The 14,002-nt window shown below is 45.1% G+C and overlaps 1 protein-coding gene across 1 annotated transcript in view; it reads right to left on the bottom strand.

The window, feature by feature from the left end:
- LOC126456470 (serine-rich adhesin for platelets) overlaps positions 1-14,002 on the bottom strand; it is a 480,534-nt gene that overhangs the window by 276,370 nt on the left and 190,162 nt on the right. The window lies entirely within an intron of this gene.

Genomic DNA, 14,002 nt, shown 5'->3' with positions numbered 1-14,002 from the left:
AAATGGGATTTTTTGATGCTCATGCCTCGAGCTCTGCTGCTGATAAAAAAATAGGGTCAAGTGTGTTGGAAAGCCTTTGGGCTAGGGAACATTTGTATAGCCAACAGAAGGATCGCCTTAGCGTCATTACCCTACAATACAGGATCAAACTATGAATATTACACACTTCTTCGTGCTTTGGCAAAAGGAGCAAATCGGTTGCTTCTTTTTCCATTTGATGTGGTCTCTGTTGGGCTTGAGGGGACCTGTGGAGGCACCATTAGTTCTTGGGCGACTCCTCAGAAACACAACAAAAAAGGATTTTTTACTACATTTTTACTACATTTTCGCTGTCACCTGAGGACCAACTCGCAGCCGAGGGTTTCAGGACGGCTATGCACGTCAAACGGCTGTAATTTTTACGATATATTTTTAATATCCCGGTCTCTAACAACCCTGAAAATTTTCTTCATATCATTATCGGTTTCCGAGATACAGAGGTTCAAAATTACCCCACTTGTGCATGTAAAATACGGTGTGAGGCGAAAATGTAGTTTATAAAATGTCGTAACACAGAGAAATATGCCGCGAAAGTGCCTCCGTTCTCATCTGCGATTTTGCAGTAGTGAAGCACATGCAAAATTTTTTGCACGTAAAATCCTGTCTGAGGTGTAAAATTTGTTTTGCGTTATTTCAATTTCACGTGAGTGAATTATCTAAATTTTACTGCCCAGTACATTACTTTTTAAATGAGTTAGAAGCCCTGATGCATGAGCAGCAGAGGAAAGAAGGGAACCAGCGGAAAATATTTCTGTTAGAGAACAAATAATGTGTGTTTCTGTTTATTTAAGAGACTCTGGGTGAAACGTGGCGTTCCAGCTGCCTCGTTACACCATCCTCATTATCTTTAAAAATTTTCACAAAAATTTTACCCGTAAAATTGTGGATAATATGCGCTCGCTACCCCTCCTAGGTGCAGACAGTCTAAAGGCTAGCAACGGATTGATGACCGTTCTTCTCCTAGCGCGCTTACTACGCGTCTTTACGGCATCCACTTTGGTACCCTAACCACACACAGCAACTCTCCTCTAGCGTTTCCTTCCCTAAAAAATTCATTTCTACCTTTCGGTCCCTATGCATGACTCAGTAATAGGACCAACACTCTTTTCATACATAAACTGTACGTAAAAAAATGTTCATCGTTACCGTTTGGTGAAAAAATGTATACATTTACGAACGGGCAATAACGATACAGCAATAGCAGAGTGTGTCCCAGGAGGAATGTTCGATATTCAGGGATACGACAGGAAACATGTTTTGAAGCAAAACACTTCATATGGCCGTATGCCCTATTCCGAATGTTTTCCGAGATAGAACACATTTAATGCATACTGTTATTTGTTTTCTGTATCATTCAATACGTTGTCAGATACACACATATACAACAGTTAGTAAACATTAAAACATGCATTTCACGAAGTATCAATTGAAAAATGCTTATTTTTAACACATTCACCTCTAAGCATTATCGTACACAGCAAATTACAGTAGTTGTACAGTTCACAGTAATTAATGTCCGAATACACCACCGTCAACATCAGTGTATTTAGTGAAGCCTGGCACTGCCAGGGAGGAGTCGGCGGTCTTAATACAATACATCAAATAAAAATTGTTTATGTATAAAACTTTTTATGCCTAGACTGTAATTTTCAGTATACAGCTAGAGCACAATGACTAGTTTTCGGTTGTTTTCTGACACCGTCTCAAATCATTATCTTACAGATGACAGTAATAAAAAAGGGAAATTGTAGTTGCATTAGAAAACTTGCACAACATGCTCGTGATTTGCAACTGTACAGCAGGTATTACAGTGAGAACAGAATATGCAACGGCACAAGAAATGTCAGCTGTTGCATAGTGTAGCATACTGAGGAGTGATGAGCATGGTGTATAAAATAATCATTTTTATAAATTGTACACAAGTTCAGGATTAAGAGCAAAATGCTACAATCCAAACTGTCTGGCAAGACACGTCAAAAGGAACTTGTTGCTTGTCTGATTGCCTCTGGACTTCCCCCAATAAGGACAGTAGCGTCCATGATGCGACCAAGCAGTTCATCTTGAGTGTTCACATTTCGTTTGTATATCTCAGACTTCATCCAAGATCACAAACAAAAATCAGATGGCGTAAGGTCTAGCGATCTTGGTGGCCAGTTAATTGTACTACCACGACCAATCCTGCGATTAGGGTACGTGCGTTTAAGATGTTCCCTAGTAAGTTGATAAAACGTGAGAATACATTATAGTCTGCGTCGTCGAAGGAACGTCCTCAAGGTGTTCACCAAACCAATTTCCAAAAAAATGCAAGTAATCCTGTCTCGTTATTCGCTCTTCTGAAATGACTATCAACATGTTCCCGATCATGTCGCACAGAACACTGATCGAAAAACGAAGTTGGAAATTGGTTTGTACTGAGCGCGTGGATTTTCCTACGACCATATGTGATTATTACGTGTGTTGTTGATTCCATTCCGTATGAACGTGGTTTCATCAGTGATAGTATTAATGGAAGCAAATAACGATTGTCATTTAACCAGAGACAAAATTCAAGTATGTGGCATTGGCGCCAATGATTGAGGACACACTGTATATGAAATGGGTAAAAGTTTTCCACATGTAGATCGCCATACACGCGTCCATGGGACATTGATACGTGCAGAAGATCGCCGTGTTCTGGTGATACGCCTACGTTGAGCATTTCAGCCATGTGTTGCTGATCCTGCAGAGGTTGTTGATCTATGGGTTTGTTTATAAATAGCTTTCTTCTACCAGTCACAATTTTATTTGTTTTTTCACGAAGCGTGTCGGAAAATGATTCCTATTTTCAAGAATGTATCTCTCTGTATTATGCCATTCTTTTGTAATGTTTTCGACGTGTGAGGTTCTGCAGTGTTTTGTTGACTTTACAGCATTATATAAAAAAACGCGCAATTTTTTAGTTGCGTATCGATTTTTATATGCAGTTAGTAGCGAAATTTGGAAGAACTTGTACTTATAGTTTTCTTATGGTCCATTTTTGCAGAGTCTCACACATGTTAAAGATCACTCGTAACTTTCAGTGTACGGTAGTGATTTTTAACATGTGATACTCTGCACAAATGGACCATAAGAAAACTATGAGTGCATGTTCTTCCAAATCGATAACTAGCTAAAAATTGCGTGTTTTTTTAATATATTGCAGAGAAGTCAATAAGAAAAAGCAGAACCTCACATATCCAAAACATTACGAGAAATCGGCATAGGACAAAGAAATACATACCTGAAAATTGGAATCATTTCCAGAAACGCGACTTGGAAAACATGAATAGAAGAAAACCGTGACTGGTAGCAGAAAGTTATTTGTAAACAAACCCACTGTTTTCACAGCCGCAAGATTTAAAGAAAATAAAGAACATTTACAATGGACAAAATCGGGTTGTTGATCTAAACGCTAAGAGAAAAATGGGAACGTGGAAGAATAGCTGTTTCACAGAATGTGCGGGAAGCTCAAAGAAACTCACTACAATACTGTTAGGGCTTTCGTGACCACTTGTTCACAAACTGTCTGTTGGGTTCCGTCTCGGGTTTGTTTGATGACTTTTCTGACGTTTCGCCAGCACGAGTGGCTGGCATTGTGAAAGCTTCAACCCTCCATTGCTGGTGGTGGACTGAAGTCGAGCTCGTGGCCGCAGATTATATGTACCTGGCGCGCCAGGTGATCATTTCCGGTGCGGTTCTCCTCTTACTAACTGCAACGGTCGTTCGCTGCAGCACGGGAATCCAGGATACTTTCACCTTGAGACTGTCTTCTTCCTTGTTGACGCTATTCTCATGTTTGTGTATTTCTATAGCTTGAAATGATAATTAAATCAAGACCCTACGCTGTCGACGGGCCTTGATATACATGAACGGGGACTCAAACCCGGGATCTCCTGCTTACATGGCAGACGCTCTATCCATCTGAGCCATCGAGGGCACAGAGGATAGTGCGACTACAGGGATTTATTCCTTGCACGCTCCCCGTGAGACCCACATTCCCAACTTAATGTCCACACACTACATTCGTAGTGCCCCTGCCCATTACAATCATTACTCACGGCAGACAATCCTACCGAGCACCGTAAGAGTTCGGGCAATACGTGTGCATCCAGCACAGAAGAAGAAGGTCAATGGCCTGTTAGCCTTAACTATATGAAGATGGTATCTGTTCTTTCGGACCTGTCCGAAAGAACAAAAATGGTTCAAATGGCTCTGAGCACTATGGGACTTAACTACTGTGGTCATCAGTCCCCTAGAACTTAGAACTACTTAAACCTAACTAACCTAAGGACATCACACACATCCATGCCCGAGGCGCGTTTCCGGACTGCGCGCCTAGAACCGCTAGACCACCGCGGCCGGCTCCGAAAGAACAGTACCATCTTCATATTTCTAAAGCTTCGCTGAACAAGCGGGTGTGATAGCTCTTCTCTACAGCCAGAACTTCCGTGTCGGCGAATTTTACTACATAAGGTCGGCTTCACACAGCGCTTGATCTGCCCCGGACGGTTTCTCCACATGCCCCTTAACTCTCTACGATTAGGAATTCGACGTGTCTGAAAGAGCCGACAGCACTCTAGAAGCCGTAAATGTACGCCATATCTTCAATTCCTCATTTGTGTAGAGTTGTGGCGCTTTAGTCTGCGTGTGCACTGACACACAGTTAAATGATGCTTCTCTCTGGTACACTCTCAATCCGTCGAACTACCTCACTCACAACACTCCATGCACAACTGCGCGTTCGACGGGGTAGTTTAAGGGCGAAAAGACATCCCGAGCAAAGAGGTTAAAAGCAACGGGGTTAGGTTGGGCTAGAAGAAGTGGTGTGGCCAAGACACTCACGTGCGCGACCTTACCCGAAAAACAAATATACATTGAATATGCCCTACCTCGAAAACCATTCGAAGTAGGGCCTATGTCCACATGCAGTTTTTTGCTTCAGATGAGAGATGTTGCGTCCTTAGATGTTGACCATTCCTTTCTGGGATATCATACACTCCTGGAAATGGAAAAAAGAACACATTGACACCGGTGTGTCAGACCCACCATACTTGCTCCGGACACTGCGAGAGGGCTGTACAAGCAATGATCACACGCACGGCACAGCGGACACACCAGGAACCGCGGTGTTGGCCGTCGAATGGCGCTAGCTGCGCAGCATTTGTGCACCGCCGCCGTCAGTGTCAGCCAGTTTGCCGTGGCATACGGAGCTCCATCGCAGTCTTTAACACTGGTAGCATGCCGCGACAGCGTGGACGTGAACCGTATGTGCAGTTGACGGACTTTGAGCGAGGGCGTATAGTGGGCATGCGGGAGGCCGGGTGGACGTACCGCCGAATTGCTCAACACGTGGGGCGTGAGGTCTCCACAGTACATCGATGTTGTCGCCAGTGGTCGGCGGAAGGTGCACGTGCCCGTCGACCTGGGACCGGACCGCAGCGACGCACGGATGCACGCCACGACCGTAGGATCCTACGCAGTGCCGTAGGGGACCGCACCGCCACTTCCCAGTAAATTACGGACACTGTTGCTCCTGAGGTATCGGCGAGGACCATTCGCAACCGTCTCCATGAAGCTGGGCTACGGTCCCGCACACCGTTAGGCCGTCTTCCGCTCACGCCCCAACATCGTGCAGCCCGCCTCCAGTGGTGTCGCGACAGGCGTGAATGGAGGGACGAATGGAGACGTGTCGTCTTCAGCGATGAGAGTCGCTTCTGCCTTGGTGCCAATGATGGTCGTATGCGTGTTTGGCGCCGTGCAGGTGAGCACCACAATCAGGACTGCATACGACCGAGGCACACAGGGCCAACACCCGGCATCATGGTGTGGGGAGCGATCTCCTACACTGGCCGTACACCACTGGTGATCGTCGAGGGGACACTGAATAGTGCACGGTACATCCAAACCGTCATCGAACCCATCGTTCTACCATTCCTAGACCGGCAAGGGAACTTGCTGTTCCAACAGGACAATGCACGTCCGCATGTATCCCGTGCCACCCAACGTGCTCTAGAAGGTGTAAGTCAACTACCCTGGCCAGCAAGATCTCCGGATCTGTCCCCCATTGAGCATGTTTGGGACTGGATGAAGCGTCGTCTCACGCGGTCTGCACGTCCAGCACGAACGCTGGTCCAACTGAGGCGCCAGGTGGAAATGGCATGGCAAGCCGTTCCACAGGACTACATCCAGCATCTCTAAGATCGTCTCCATGGGAGAATAGCAGCCTGCATTGCTGCGAAAGGTGGATATACACTGTACTAGTGCCGACATTGTGCATGCTCTGTTGCCTGTGTCTATGTGCCTGTGGTTCTGTCAGTGTGATCATGTGATGTATCTGACCCCAGGAATGTGTCAATAAAGTTTCCCCTTCCTGGGACAATGAATTCACGGTGTTCTTATTTCAATTTCCAGGAGTGTATATTAACGGCACAAAGCGTTAGTGTTCAGGACGATTAATTTGTTAGTGAACACACCTCGCAGCTTGGTGCACTGTTTCGGGACTCTGGCGGACAAAACAGGTACTGTGGCGTGCAAGGCACGGGGCAGTCTCTGGGGGCGGCACTTGAGTCCGGCCACTGCGCCGGAATGTGGGGCGGTGTAGGCGGACGAGGGAGGGAGAGGGGGGGGGGGGCGGTGCCCACGTGAGTGCTTCTCCCAGCTCCCGGGACCCGGGTCCCACGTGGCCGGCCGCCAGATTTACGAGCACGGCCGCACGAGTCGAGGAGACGGGAGCCGGGCCTCGCCTCGCCTGCGGCCAGCGCCGCTTTTACGATCAGCCGGACAGAGCGGTGATGGGGCGAGGGGAGAGGAGTAGAGAGGAAGGGCGACCTCCTCCAACAGACTCTGGTGGTCGCCGCAGCCACTGGGCGATACAGATGGCGTTCATCGCCGAAACAACCGGTTTTCGGTTAAATCGGTTTTCTCCTTCGCCAGTTTAACCTGACTGTTGACACCGTTCAGAATACCCGGTTTCTGAAATAACCAATTTTCGATTTTTCATTCGTATTATTTTCTGTAATAAACGCAGAAATCGAACAAATACTAAAGAACAAGTTTGTTTGCTGACCAATCTCAGCAGCAACAACAGAAAAAAATGGTTCAAATGGCTCTGAGCACTATGGGACTCAACTGCAGTGGTCATCAATCCCCTAGAACTTAGAAATACTTAAACCTAACTAACCTAAGGACATCACACACATCCATGCCCGAGGCAGGACTCGAACCTGCGACCGTAGCGGTCGCGCGGCTCCAGACTGTAGCGCCTAGAACCGCTCGGCCACTCCGGCCGGCAACAACAGAAATATTTTTGAAAGTATAACCGCTTTTTCTTGCCGTAACTATAATTTATTCCTCCTAGAAGCGTTTCGCTATTTTTTTTTAACTCTAAGGCATCTTCAGCGGGATCTAGAACGATGCTGTTCCATTTTGATGTCCACACTGGACTCGCATTCGGGAGGACGACGGTTCAATCCCGTCTCCGGCCATCCTGATTTAGGTTTTCCGTGATTTCCCTAAATCGCTTCAGGCAAATGCCGGGATGGTTCCTTTGAAAGGGCACGGCCGATTTCCTTCCCCATCCTTCCCTCACCCGAGCTTGCGCTCCGTCTCTAATGACCTCGTTGTCGACGGGACGTTAAACACTAATCTCCTCCTCCTCCTCCATTTTGATGTGTGTTATTTTTAGATTATAAAAGAGTTCACACCTCGCTTCTTATGTAAATAAGTAATTACTTACTGTTTATAAATGATAGAGCGCAGCTATCAGTCGTCCTTATTTTGCAGGTTTTATTACGCAAATCAAGATTTCGGATAGTGCCTAGCCATTATCAATGCACTATTTTTTGAACTCGATGCATGTTAGTTCCCTGTTGCTCGGGCGTCAGTCACAGCTCTTTGAATACTACTCCAATATTTCCGGTAAAAAAAGGACGACTGATTGCTGCGCTCTATCATTTATAAATTACATAACAGTCGCTGAGTGCACCCACTTTCCTAATGGAAAGTAAACTGACTTACAGTTTGTTGCCATCTGCGTTTCCTCTCATCTGATCTGGAGGTCGCCCTACCACTTCATTTCCGAAACATAAGCACATTTTTACATTGTGAACTTTTTTTTCACAGAAGAGTAATAGGGCACCACAAAAATTAGGGTAAACATGGCGAAAGTGTAAAAGAAAAAATTCGGAATATAGAAATATCAGTATGTTTCGGAAATGAAGTGGTAGTGCGACTTCGAGACCAGATGAGAGGAAACGCAGATACTAACAAACTGTAAATAATTACTTGTTCACGCAAAAAACGCGACATGAACTGTTTGATAATCTAAAAATAACACATATCAAAACAGAACTGTATCGTTTTAGATATCACTGAAGATGCCTTAGAGTTAATAATGGCGTAACGCATCTGGGAGGAATAAATTACAGCTGAAGCAAGAAAAGGCAGTTTTATTTACAAAACAAGTGCTGACGACCTTTAACTCTCTCAGTTTCAAGATATACAGAATCAAAATATCAAATGAAATACGCAAATAAAAGGAAACTTAATCTGTCCTCCATTCACTGTTTTTCTCGCAAAGTGATTAACTGGTTGAACACTACAAAAATGACAAGTATTCTCCTAATGATTCTAAGATTTTGAAACTCTGCTTAAAAATCATGTTGGAACCGAGATTATACCACTATCTGGGCACTACCAACAGTCGGTGCTAAAGGGTGAAAACTGAGGTTGAAGAACTCCGTTTTACGTGTTAATTTGTACGTTTTCAGAGTCTACAAGCAGATAAAGGCATACTGCGTAGACACATGCAGCAGAACAGCTACTTTCTGTTTTTATTGGCCGGCCGGGGTGGCCGAGCGGTTCTAGGCGCTACAGTCTGGAGCCGCGCGACCGCGCCGCAGGTTGGAATCCTGCCTGGGGCATGGATGTGTGTGATGTCCTTAGGTTAGTTAGGTTTAATTAGTTCTAAGTTCTAGGCGACTGATGACCTCAGAAGTTAAGTCGCATAGTGCTCAGAGCCACTGTTAATACATGACCACAAGGGCACTGCGGGGCTGGGTCACCGGAGAGCAGGTAGCGGTGGCTAAACCGGCAATGCCCAATCCGCAACCTGGTCAGAAGGACCTCTTCTCGCCGAGATGGTCGGGAGGATGTTGTCCCAGCAGTTGGGAACGGTTTTACTTCCCGGAGCTTGTTTCCTTGAAGTGACGACCAAGCATCCCACCACAACGACACAAGCCTCTTACAAACAACTCCACTAACATCAGATGACGGGACACAATGGGAGGCTGGCCGAGGCAGGAGGACTGCAGCCTTGGCTGCAGCATCAGCAGCCTCATTCCCAGGCACTCCTACATGGCCGGACATGGCCGGGAACCCACAGAAAGCTGACAGGAGAGCCACCATCAGCAAAAGAATGGAGGGACTGCTGGATCCGTTGCACCAAGGGATGGACCGGATATGGAGCTCCAAGGCTCTGAAGAGCACTGAGTGAATCAGAGCAGAGTACATACGATGAGGTAATTTTCATTGTACTATGTGTTTCTTGCATAATAATCCTTCTCTCTAACAGTGTGCCGTACCGCATATTATTGCAACCTGGACTCCTTCAGCTCCTATCAACTCGGCCTCCTACTTATTTGCATTTAGTTACGAGCTGAAAACACCCACACGTTTTGTGCCTCCAAACAGTGAGACATTATACCAATTCACTGCGCCGGCCACACAACCGCCACACCGACGATCTTTTAGTCTACATCTACAGCTACATATAAAACGTGATTCAAAAAGGAAGAACTTATTTGCACTTTTTACCATAGACAAAGCATGAAAGAAACACATCGTGCATTTCACTGTATAGAGAAAGGTTTTGAGATTTACGTTCGCACATACACTGGGACGATGTAGTTAAAATAATGTCGCAGTTCAAGGTGAAAGTGAGGCTGGGTGCTGTCATGCATAAAAATGAAACCATTGGAATGTTCGCGAGGTTGAAGAAACAACCAATTTTGCTGCATGTCCAGTTACAGTCCATTTATTTATGAAGAGAAACGGCACATATCACATTCAGTTTCGGTGTCTTCCATGCTCGACATCGACGCCAGCATGAGACGTACATTCGTCTGAAAAGATGACTCGTTCGGAAAAATTGTCGTCTGCCGTATCCTGGAGAACTGGAATACGAAAGTCTTGCCTTCTTTTATGGTGGCTGGACGCAATTCCTGTAGTAACGCAGCTTCTACGGACTTCATAAAGCAAGCGTCGTTTCAGAAGGCGCCACATCATTGACCGAGAAAGTTGGAAGTCCTGGCCTACTGTCCGTCTTGTCGACTTCCGAGGGCTCCGTGTGAACGCATCTCCGGTACGCCCGACATTTTCATCACACGTGGGTGGCCGACCAGTGCTCTTTCCTTTGCGTATGGAACAAGCTTCCAAAAAAATGGTTCAAATGGCTCTGAGCACTATGGGACTCAATTGCTGTGGTCATAAGTCCCCTAGAACTTAGAACTACTTAAACCGAACTAACCTAAGGACAGCACACAACACCCAGCCATCACGAGGCAGAGAAAATCCCTGACCCCGCCGGGAATCGAACCCGGGAACCCGGGCGTGGGAAGCGAGAACGCTACCGCACGACCACGAGATGCGGGCAATAAGCTTCCAATTTTATATTCCAGTCATAAATGTGATTGTACTGACTTAGGTTCCTGCTGAATCGATGGCGGAATGCACGTCGCACTTGAGCAATGGATTTGCGCAAATTGCAACACACAAAATGATTTCTCTTGCAAACAAACAACAGCGCAGCTACGTCAAAACTTTCAACCTTCCTCTATCCAGTGACATGCGCGATGCGTTTCCATTTTTTATAGTTTCCTTTTTGAACCATCAGTTACAAGGTGCCGGCCGGTGTGACCGAGCGGTTCTAGGCGCTACAGTCTGGAACCGTGCGACCGATACGGTCGCAGGTTCGAATCCAGCCTCGGGCATGGATGTTTGTGATGTCCTTAGGTTAGTTAGGTTTAAGTAGTTCTAAGTTCTAGGGGACTGATGACCTCAGAAGTTAAGTCCCATAGTGCTCAGAGCCATTTGAACCATTTGAACCGTTACAAGGTATTTGCTTTAAGTTGAGACAACTAAATATTCGAAAACTACCAATCGTACGACAAAAATGTTAGTGAATGGCACATCGGGCTGTGCTACAACTGGCCACCTCCTAACCACCCCTAAAGCGTGGGCTGTGTCAACTTTTCATTTTCAAATCGCAGCACTGATCATTTTTATTGCGTATTCGGATTCTGCGCCAAAAAATAAGCACCGTTTACTCAAACTATTGTTTCGCCATACGTGACAGATGACACTGTAACTGAAAAATGTCAAATGTGCCTGGTGTGTGCATTTGGTCCTACATCTTACATCCGATGGAAATGTAAACTTTTGTGTTTAACGGTGGATACTGATGTTCAAACTTTATGCTAGTGTTGCAAATGTAATTGCACAGTACTAATAATATGGCTAGACATTGACGTAAATGGCTTGGTACAAATGGCTCTGAGTACTATGGGACTTAACATATGGGGTCATCAGTCCCCAAGAACTTAGGACTACTTAAACCTAACTAACCTAAAGACATCACACACATCCATGCCCGAGGCAAGATTCGAACCTGCGACCGTAGCGGTCGCGCGATTCCAGACTGAAGCGCGTAGAACCGCTCGGCCACACCGACCGGCTTCTGGCAAATAAGCTGCTTGTATAGTAACGTAGTTTTCCGTTCCCTATGACGTTGATTGCAGTGAGACCCCAAACCATCGGAATGCTTGATTTCGGTGGCTGCTCACAAACCCCACCATCAGAGTGACTGGTTTCGGTGTGTGTTTCCATCCAACCGCCGTATCTCTCGCACTGCCCGATACTCGGCGACAGATGGAAATTTGCAAAACTAAAGTAAATTTCCAACATAAATGTCAAATGTTACAATAAAAAGATCTAAATTTACATGGAAAATGAAATGTAGAATTAAATGAGTCGCTTCTTATTTGTAAAAAAAGGTACACTTGATATTTCTCGATTTCAGCATCATCTACCACGAATGGTAAATAATGGTTTTAGTAACCCGTACGTAATTTTTGGCGTAGAAGCCGACCATGTAATAAAAATGGAAGTTTCCCATTTGAAAATACAAACTTGACCCCACCCACACAGGAGGGGTAGTTGTAGCACAGACAAATGTCTCCTTTACTAAGATTAATTTTTCACACAGAAATTTTTTTTCGTGCGATGCGTCGTGTTCGAGATATTTAGTTGTCTCCACTTAAAACACCCACCCTGGACATTCCGCAGGCAACCATACTGTGCATAGTTGCGTCTCGCCGATGCGAAGCTGTGTATCAGTACCTGTGGTTGAAAGCACGCTGAGCGAGTAACGTTTATGATGTTATGAGGTGGCATCTGAATCTGTAAATAACGCGGTCTGGTGACGATCGTCCGTCGTATGACATTACTCATCTGTTGGCCACAACCGACTGTCAGTGGTCGGTCGCGCCTGTAGCCCAAAGCTTTGCAGATACTTAGAAGACATACAATAGTCAATAGAGTGTTGCAAGGAGCTTTGGTTGCATGTATCTGAAATGTGTTAGGAAAAGAGGTTCATGTGGCGAAAGGCTGAGCCTTAGTGTAGTTATACATAGAGTTGACTGTAAAGTAATAGTCAGAAGTCAATGAATGTAACTACGAATTATTAATCGAATGACAGGCCGATCTGCAGCACGTACTGTGATCTAGGTTATCAGTTCAATTAGGAAACTTCCTCCCACTACAGAACTCGACATCTTTAACCACAGGACCATGGCAGGAGAAGAATGCAACTATTAACAATATTACTTCTCATTTTACGATCTGCTGAAGAGTTAACACCGTTGCGTCGTTAAGTGATATGTTATTGCAAGAAATCGAATAAGGGCGACGTGTTTGTCATGAATATTGAATGTTTTTGTTGTCTTCTAAGGGCAAATTGCGATAACGAGCATGAAAACAGTAGGGCATCTCCAACGTAGTCGACTTTTATCGTCGCATCGTCATTTTCATATCACTTCTGAGGAACCCGAGCATGTCACGAACCACAGATATTGATGCACGGCCTCGCAACGGCGAGACGTATTTTATGGGACTTGGCGGAATGTACTTTGTACTATTGCTTTTCTTTCCCTTGCTGTTTCACTCGCAAATGGAGCGAAAGAAACGTCTATATCTTCGAGCTCTGTTACCTTGTCTACGCTGTCCTTGCGTGATGTATATGCTGGTGGCAATACCATCGTTTCGATATCTGTTGTAACTGTTGGTTCTGTAAACTTTCCCAAAACTGTTTATCGAAAAGAATGTCTTCTTCCATTCAGGGATTTCCACTTGAGTTCAAGAACCACATCCGTAATACGACACTGTCCGTACACTACAGTCGCAGATTGCTGCTCACCCTATCCGTCAGACTATTTACGTATGTGTGTAGATTCGAAGATAAATTATTAAAGTTTTCAATGGTTCGGAGAGATATTCAAATATGCAACAACATTTTTATATAATTTTCCCCATAACATAAAATGTCTGAAAGATAGCAAAGCAAGTTTCCAATATAACCGTAAAATCATTTTTTCTGCACAACTCCTTCCATTCTACAGACGAATGTCTCTCTATAAACCGGTAGCCTGTATAACAATAAAAATGAACTACTTTTAATCGTAATTTGCAAGAGTAATTCTCGTGTAATCTCTGGTATGCTTTGACCGATGTCTCACGCAAGTTGGTTCATGTGTTGTTGTTGCTGTGGTCCCCAGTCCGAGGACTGGTTTGATGCAGCTCTCCATGCTATCTTATTCAAGCCTCTTACGTCAAAATAACTACTGCAACCTACGTCCTTCTGCATCTGCTTAATATATTCATCTCCTGGTCT

The sequence above is a fragment of the Schistocerca serialis genome, chromosome 1, assembly GCF_023864345.2.
Source record: "Schistocerca serialis cubense isolate TAMUIC-IGC-003099 chromosome 1, iqSchSeri2.2, whole genome shotgun sequence".
NCBI classification, from domain to species: Eukaryota; Metazoa; Arthropoda; class Insecta; order Orthoptera; family Acrididae; genus Schistocerca; species Schistocerca serialis.
Note: the sequence above shows the minus strand (reverse complement) of the source record. Positions and strands in the feature narration are given on the sequence as shown.